Consider the following 7,501-nt stretch of genomic DNA (forward strand, 5'->3'; position numbering starts at 1 on the left):
ACGGCTAAAGCTTAGGAGGGAACGCAGCCACTGAGGCGATAACCTACAGGGAACTCCGCGTCAGATGCGTCTAAACTTTGGTAAAGTTAAGTGAGGAGCTCATCTGCCACCGATACGCTGACCCACAGGGGACGATGCGTTGGAAGATGGCTAAAGCTTTGTAAAACTTAGGAGGGAACACAACCACTGAGGCGATGACCCACAGGGGACTCCACATCAGGTGCGTCTAAGCTTTGTAAAGGTAAGTGAGGAGCTCATCTGCAACCGATGCGGAAAATGGCTGAATGTCGGTAAAGCTTTTGCAATGCTACAACCGAGGCGGTGATCCATAGGAGACTCCGCGTCGGGAGGGTTGAAACTTTGTCAAGCCGTGGACAGCATCTGGTGAGACGGGGGATAGACGTCCCGCGAATAAGTCTCGAACTATTGGAGGCTTAGTGACTTACCTCGGAATGACGAGGACTTAGAGTCTGGCTCGACGATAGTGAGAAGTGAGGAAGACATCTTGCGGAGCCTTGAATAAACATTTAACGGACTGTCGAACTGTCGAAGTTTTATAAGCCGGCCTCGGATAGATGAGGACTTAGAGCTAAGCTCGATTATAGTGAGGCGAGGAATCAGCGTCTCACGAAGCCAGGGATAAACATCGACGAAGTGTCAAACTATCGGAGTCTCATAAGCTCGCCCCGAATGGACGAGGACTTAAAGCTGAACTCGACGATAGTGAGGCGGGGAATACTCTTCCCGTGAAGCCAGATAAACATCTGCCAACTGTCGAACTATCGGAGTCTCATAAGTTGGCCCCGGATGGACGAGGACTTAGAGCTGAACTCGACGATAGTGAGGTGAGGAAAAGACATCTCGCGAAGCCAGGGAACAAACATCTGGCCAACTGTCGAACTATCGGAGTCTTATAAGCTGACCTCAGATAGACGAGGACTTAAAGCTAGGCTCGACGATAGTGAGGCGAGGAATAACCATTTTGCGAAGCCAGGAATAAACATCTGGCAAACTGTTGAACTATCAGAGTCTTATAAGCTGGCCTCGGATAGACGAGGACTTAGAGCTAAGCTCGACGATAGTGAGCGAGGAATAGACATCTCGCGAAGCCAGGAATAAACATCTGGCGAATTGTCGAACTATCGAAGTCTTATAATCTTGCCTCAGATAGATGAGGACTTAGAGCTAAACTCGACGATAATGAGAGGCGAGGAAAAGACATATCGCAAATGAGGTCAGGAAAGGCTCTTTTTGCAAGGGCACACGCGTCTTACGATTAGCCTAATCTTTTATTCAAGGAACGAGGACATCAAAATTTCACCACTTTGGAGTATGGCCTCTCTCTGTTTGAGGACTTCGGGATATAGCATCTCCTTTGTTAGAGGACTGAGGACTTTATATGAGGCTGTCCCAATAATAAATTTACGACTAAGGGTTCTCCTTAAATAAATGAGAGAGTTATGAGCCAGCCTTGATGAGCAAGGACTTGTGCATTTGAGGGTGCAAGGAACTCATTGCATCTAGAAACAGATGAATGCAGATAATATATGCCGGATCCCAATCACTAAAAGGAGGTTAAGTACATTATTCATGTCCCCAAATGAGCCAGTAAAATTCGAAAAAATGATTCTCCATCAACATTACAGATTGCAACCCATTTGTATATTAAATAGGTGATAATTTGGTCCAGTCCTCATCACTTGTCGTGAATGGCTTAGCATAATTGCAAATGATATTCTTTTAACGTGGTTGAAAATTAATTTACATGCTCGCACATAATTAGAACTCCAATACTTAAAATGGATTAATCAACAATGAACACATTTAAGATAATGGGAGGGATAATCCATGAGAACTTACTGAAAATGATATTCTCCCCAAGCCTCCAATACAAATGAGATTTTATTAAATTTGAAGCCGAGGAGGATGGTAGTCTCTCATTCAAACGAGGCAATAATCGTGTCCAACTGAAGAAATAGTGTTGATTTGCAGTTGATTAAGAAGAAGTCGAAGTATCCCAGGAGGCAAAATGGAGAAGTCGAAGTCCGGAAGAGCCGAAGTTTGGAAGATCCGAAGTGCCCACCAAGCCCAAATGCTTTAATATGGTTGGGAAAATTGTGGGCTGAGAGAAAATAAATCCTTGAGCCCAATATTTTCATGATAGATGGCAGCTCACATAGGTGGAAGAGAATTCTAAAGATGTGCCGGACTTGAAGAATCAATTCCCCGATTATGACCCCATGTGAAGAAGACCAAATTTGGGCCTAATCAAAGTCCAGTACTGGATCTCAATAAGAGTTCTTCAGGCCCTTTTAGCTTTAGTCAAAAATTGGGCCAGATTTTGGGAATTAATTTCCAGCCATTTAATTGGACAAGCCGCCCCAACATGGAGATAATAGGTAGCACGCGACACAGCCGAAATTTGAAGATAATTTGCCTGTAAAAGTCTAATCCTCTATGCTTTCAAATCAGCCCTCAAAAGATAGAAATGGGCTGCCCAAGAAATTGTCAACTCACTCCATCAGGAAAATTAATACTCACAGTGGACAAAAAATGGACCAAAGTTGCTCAATAAACCGATGGTGGCTGGGGGAAGAAGCAAAATCTGATTGAGCTATTTTGATGAGCATACGGCGTGCCTCATGTGTTTTTCATTCACCAAGATGATTACTTGGGACAGTTGCTCACAGGGTCGGCCGCTATTGCCGCTGTCTTGACAATCGTAATTGGAGACTATTGGTGGCCTCGCCGATAGCACCTTGAAGCTACAACTCGGTTTAAGAATTTCATCCACCATATTGTATATTCAAAACTTTTAATGAAATGGGTCTTCATGTTGGAATAAGAAAACTCCCAATTGACTTTTGGCAATTTGATGGTTGAGTTTGTGGAATAATTTGTACAGCAACAAAGTCGTGTTTTTTAGAGTATTTGGTTATTTGTAATTGTATGTGGTGGGAAGGAGATTTTGTGGTGGAGGTTCCATTATCCTTTGTTGTTCTTGGTCACCACAGTATGCTTTTTCCTTCCTTATTCCCTTCTTTTTCCTTGTGGCTGTTTGTACGTTTATTTGTTGCTGGGTTTGCTCCAAATAATGGACGGATAGGACCAGCAATAAGGGGAACAAGGTAGAATCTTTTCTGGGAGTAAGACTTTTTTGTAGGTTTTTGTTGGATAATGGATATATCCCCATTTCCTAGACCATTTTGATGATGAATTTTTGCAACCAATAATAGGCAGTAGTTGTTCTTCACGAAATTTTCAACCCGTGTTCAGCGGAAATCTCCTTTTTCAAGGAATTTTTTCAAATGGTTCGGTGGCCATTTTTCCTCATCTCTGGTTGCTAATTTCTTCCATTTTGAAAGAAGTAAAATTGTTTGGAAAATCCTCTCGAGCTGTTGTCTTTTTCTCTTTTGGTAGAACACGGCCCTTCAATTTCCCGTGACCTTTTGTACGTGGTGGTATAATGCGGTTAATGTACTGATTCCCACAGACGGCGTCAATCTATTGACCTCCAAAAATGGCTCCAACAGGTTTTCTAGCCTCGCTCCCTCGAAATCTATGCAAGTAGCACCTTGTCAAGAGGCAAAGACGGTCGGACGAAAAAAAGGTCTGACGACCATTTGCACTCCGACGGTCAAGTCAATAACTGGACGAAGATAGATATATAGGATGCAATAGTATGGAGATGGGGGTTTGGCTAGAGTGTGTAGAACATACCTTGATCGTGTGAGTTGAATCCATATATATAGAGAAATGGAAGTAAAATGAGCCAAGCGGGTAACATGCCTAAGTCCGAGCCCAATATGAGGTAAGCAAAGTAATAGGCACTTCGGCAGGTGCTTCGACTGGACTTTTTATGGCTTCGGTAGTGCCTCGGCTAGACTTCTTAGAGTCTTGGCTTTGGGGCCCAACACTAATGGGCTTGGCTTGGGTCCAATAAGATGGCCCAATATGTAGTGATAATTTATAGGCGTAACAAAGTCCTTTTTTTTTTTTTTAATAAAGATTTTAGTAGATTTTTTTTTTAAATTTTTTTATTTTTCAGAATTATAAACACATGAGTCAGGGTGAGCATACCAAGGCCAGGAGAAGCTAGGTCTGGATTGACCTGCTTTCACCCCAAAAAAATAAAATAAATAAATAAATAATAATTCAAGGGAACTTTAAACAATTTATTTTGACAATAGTACCCGAGTTAGATTTATTTATTGTTTTCTTATGAATAAAAGGAAAGAAAATTTACTTGTCTGCTTGATAACAGTATTTTGTGGATAATTATATTCATTGATCATCAAACCAATAATTTCCAAATTTCATTTTTTTATTGGGTGACTTTAAACACAAAGATAGATTGAAAGAGTAATGTTATTTAACATTACTAGTATTAAATTAACAGTGTATGCAGCACTAATATGGAATTAAATGAGATGTATAATTAAATGAATTATTTAATTCTATCTTTCATTAAATCTATTACTTAGCGTTACCTAAACTGATATTATAACACAAGTGGTGATAGATAAAATTATTCAAAGTGAATTTTTTTTTTCTCACTAGTGAAATTAAACTAAACTCTTGTAACATTAAGCATAACAAATATATTTGCAAAAACTGTGGTAGGAATTGGTGTAATTTGTCACAGCACCCAACTCCAAGGAACCTCAATTTCCCGTTTTGTTGCGGTCGATCTTCGATGTTGCAATAGACAGCAAAATGCAGTGTTAAGAAACGAAATAGTTTAGTAGATATATTAAATTGTGTTCGCATAGTCTATTTTTGGTCCCTTCATGCCAATGATTGAGACATCATTGTTAACTAGTGAAAATTGGATCAATGTGAGTTGTGATCTCTGCCTACGAAGTTTGTTATGGCTTTAATTAGAGAGACGAGAACGTGAAAGTTATCGAATTCTGAATTGGGTTTGAGATAAAATATACCAGAGTATCGTAATCATCATCTAAAATTTAAGTTAATTCAATTTTTGGCAATTTCCTTATACTAAAATTAGAAAATCAGCATGCAAATAATTAAAGATTCATAGAAACATCGAGACATTCAATTTCATTCTTTCCAATAAGGGGACTACTATTTATAAAGTTCTTCATTTGGATAAATGAGTGCTTTTAAGTGATTATAAGTTATTGATCTTACAAAATATATGGATAAAAAGTAATTAATAGTTATGAATTCTACAAAATATGTGAATATAAAGTATATTTGATCTGCTCAAATTCTAATTTAAGCTTTGCTAAACATGCAATTAATATCAACTCTTATATATATCATATAGAAATATTATTAAAATTACACTGATTATCAAATACTGCTGAAGAATGGAGAATCTTTTGAACAATGGCAACATTTTCCAGCTTTCACTGTGGAATCGCATCTTATTTGCTACCCCCACAGTTCTTGCACAATAATTTGTGACAAATTCAACATCTTTTATTTGTAGAGTTTTAAATCCCCTTCTCAAAGCTTGAATTGTGTGCTCTTTACTCTCGATGATATATGTCTACTTAAATTTTCCTTGCTAAGAATTGTCTCCAAGATAAATTGGTCGGTTTCTAGAAAAGGTATTTTTCTTTCTTTTAAATTCATTAGTTTCGATTGCGGTGATAATTGGGTCAAGCGCTTGTCGGCTCGATCCCCAAGCACAAATCAAGCCTAAAAAGATTTGGGCTCGCCGATCCTATGAGCGGCTTGTGAGCAGTGCCCACGAGCACTCATGTAAAAAATGTGACTGTTGGGTCACGTTTTTCGAATTCTCACTTTTAAGTCACTTTTTTTTCCTTCTTTTGAAAACTTTATAAATACCCAACATTTCAAACCCCCCCCCCCTTTTTTTTTTTTATATCACAAATCCTCTATAATCTATCTTCTACATTTTATCATCTAAATTCCTCATTCTTGATTTAATTCCTTATCATATTATTCAATCATCAATCTATTCAAGATTACTTAATTATTTATAATTATTTCTCATATTTTCTCACTTCATTCTCAATTCAATTATTTGATGCAAAAGGCAATAAGAAACTATCATATTAATGCATTAAATAACGAATTGTCATATGTATGCCACGTATGGCTACTATCGATAGTTTTTACTACGAATAACATNTATCATATTAATGCATTAAATAACGAATTGTCATATGTATGCCACGTATGGCTACTATCGATAGTTTTTACTACGAATAACATAACTCTTTTTTGTCAATTCATATTTATACATTCCAGATTTTTTTTTCATTGTTTTTTTTTTTCAACAAATGGGTCACAATAGTTATGGTGAGGCAATGGTTGGTGGTGGTAACTCACCATTGTCACCATAATCCCACTTTGATAATGATTTTCATATTTATATATTGCTGACGATTTGGACTTCAAAGACGTGCATAGGAATAGTCATTTATTTGATTTGGATGACATTGATAAAGAAGCAAAACTCGAAGCAGTTGATACAAGAGGGAAGTGAAAATCCAAACAAATTGCGAAATGGCGGGAACGCTTCAAATTCTTTCTACGGGTTGTACAGTAGAAAATATGCAAGAATGTAAAGTACTATTCAAATATTGCCAAAAAGAATTGGCATGACAAAAGGAAATAAAAACTACACACATTAATCGACATTACAAGAAATGTTTGGCTAAACATGAAGTTATTGGTTAAACACAATCACAACTTTAATACTCCTTCCGGTACCAACTCTAGTACACTTGGCACATGGGCCTATTCCGAAGAAAAAATGCCACGAGGAAATGGTCAAGTTCGTGATCGGTGCTTAATTTTTGCTTATCATAGTCGACAATGTACATTTTACGTGATTCGTACAATATTATCTTCATCGAAGGTACATTGTAGTAAGTAAAAATACTCTTCGTTCTGAGTGCATTGATTATTTCATTAGGCACATAATTTACAAAATATGATGGTGTTATATATTTTACATCCAACTTATTGGAAGGAATTAATAAAAAAATTTATGCAGCTACAACTGCTAATTACATAGATCCACTCTAGGTAATGCATAAAAAAATAGAGGAAATTTCGCATGGTGACCCCATTATAGTAAAAATTTAAAAAATACTACACACTATTTATTTCATATATTATTGTAATTTAATAGTAAAAATGAAATTGAAAAAGTTACCCCTCTTCTAAAAATCAACCAATTTTAACCTGTCTCTCACTCCATTAAAGAACCAATCCCTAATTTATTGCTAATTATCCCCCATTCACAGCAGAAGTATTCTTCATTATCTTCATTCCTTTCGTTTGATCAAAGAATCACAAGATTTCATCCCCATCCATCTCTCTCAGTATACAAGAAAGGTGATCACAAAACTTTCTTTACTGGATCACTATAAAACCCAAATTGAAATACACTCTCACATATCATTTCTAGAAATCTTTAATTTATGCTGTTTAACCATTGCTACCGAAAGTCAAGGCCGGTCCTGGGCTGAGGCGAGTGAGGCCCGCGCCTCAGGCC

At 37.5% G+C, this 7,501-nt stretch overlaps 1 pseudogene; it reads left to right on the forward strand.

Annotated features, from left to right (window-relative positions):
* The first annotated feature begins 2,949 nt into the window (after positions 1-2,949).
* LOC111366782 overlaps positions 2,950-7,501 on the forward strand; it is a 26,427-nt pseudogene continuing 21,875 nt past the window's right edge.

The sequence above is a fragment of the Olea europaea genome, chromosome 18, assembly GCF_002742605.1.
Source record: "Olea europaea var. sylvestris chromosome 18, O_europaea_v1, whole genome shotgun sequence".
Taxonomy (NCBI): domain Eukaryota; kingdom Viridiplantae; phylum Streptophyta; class Magnoliopsida; order Lamiales; family Oleaceae; genus Olea; species Olea europaea.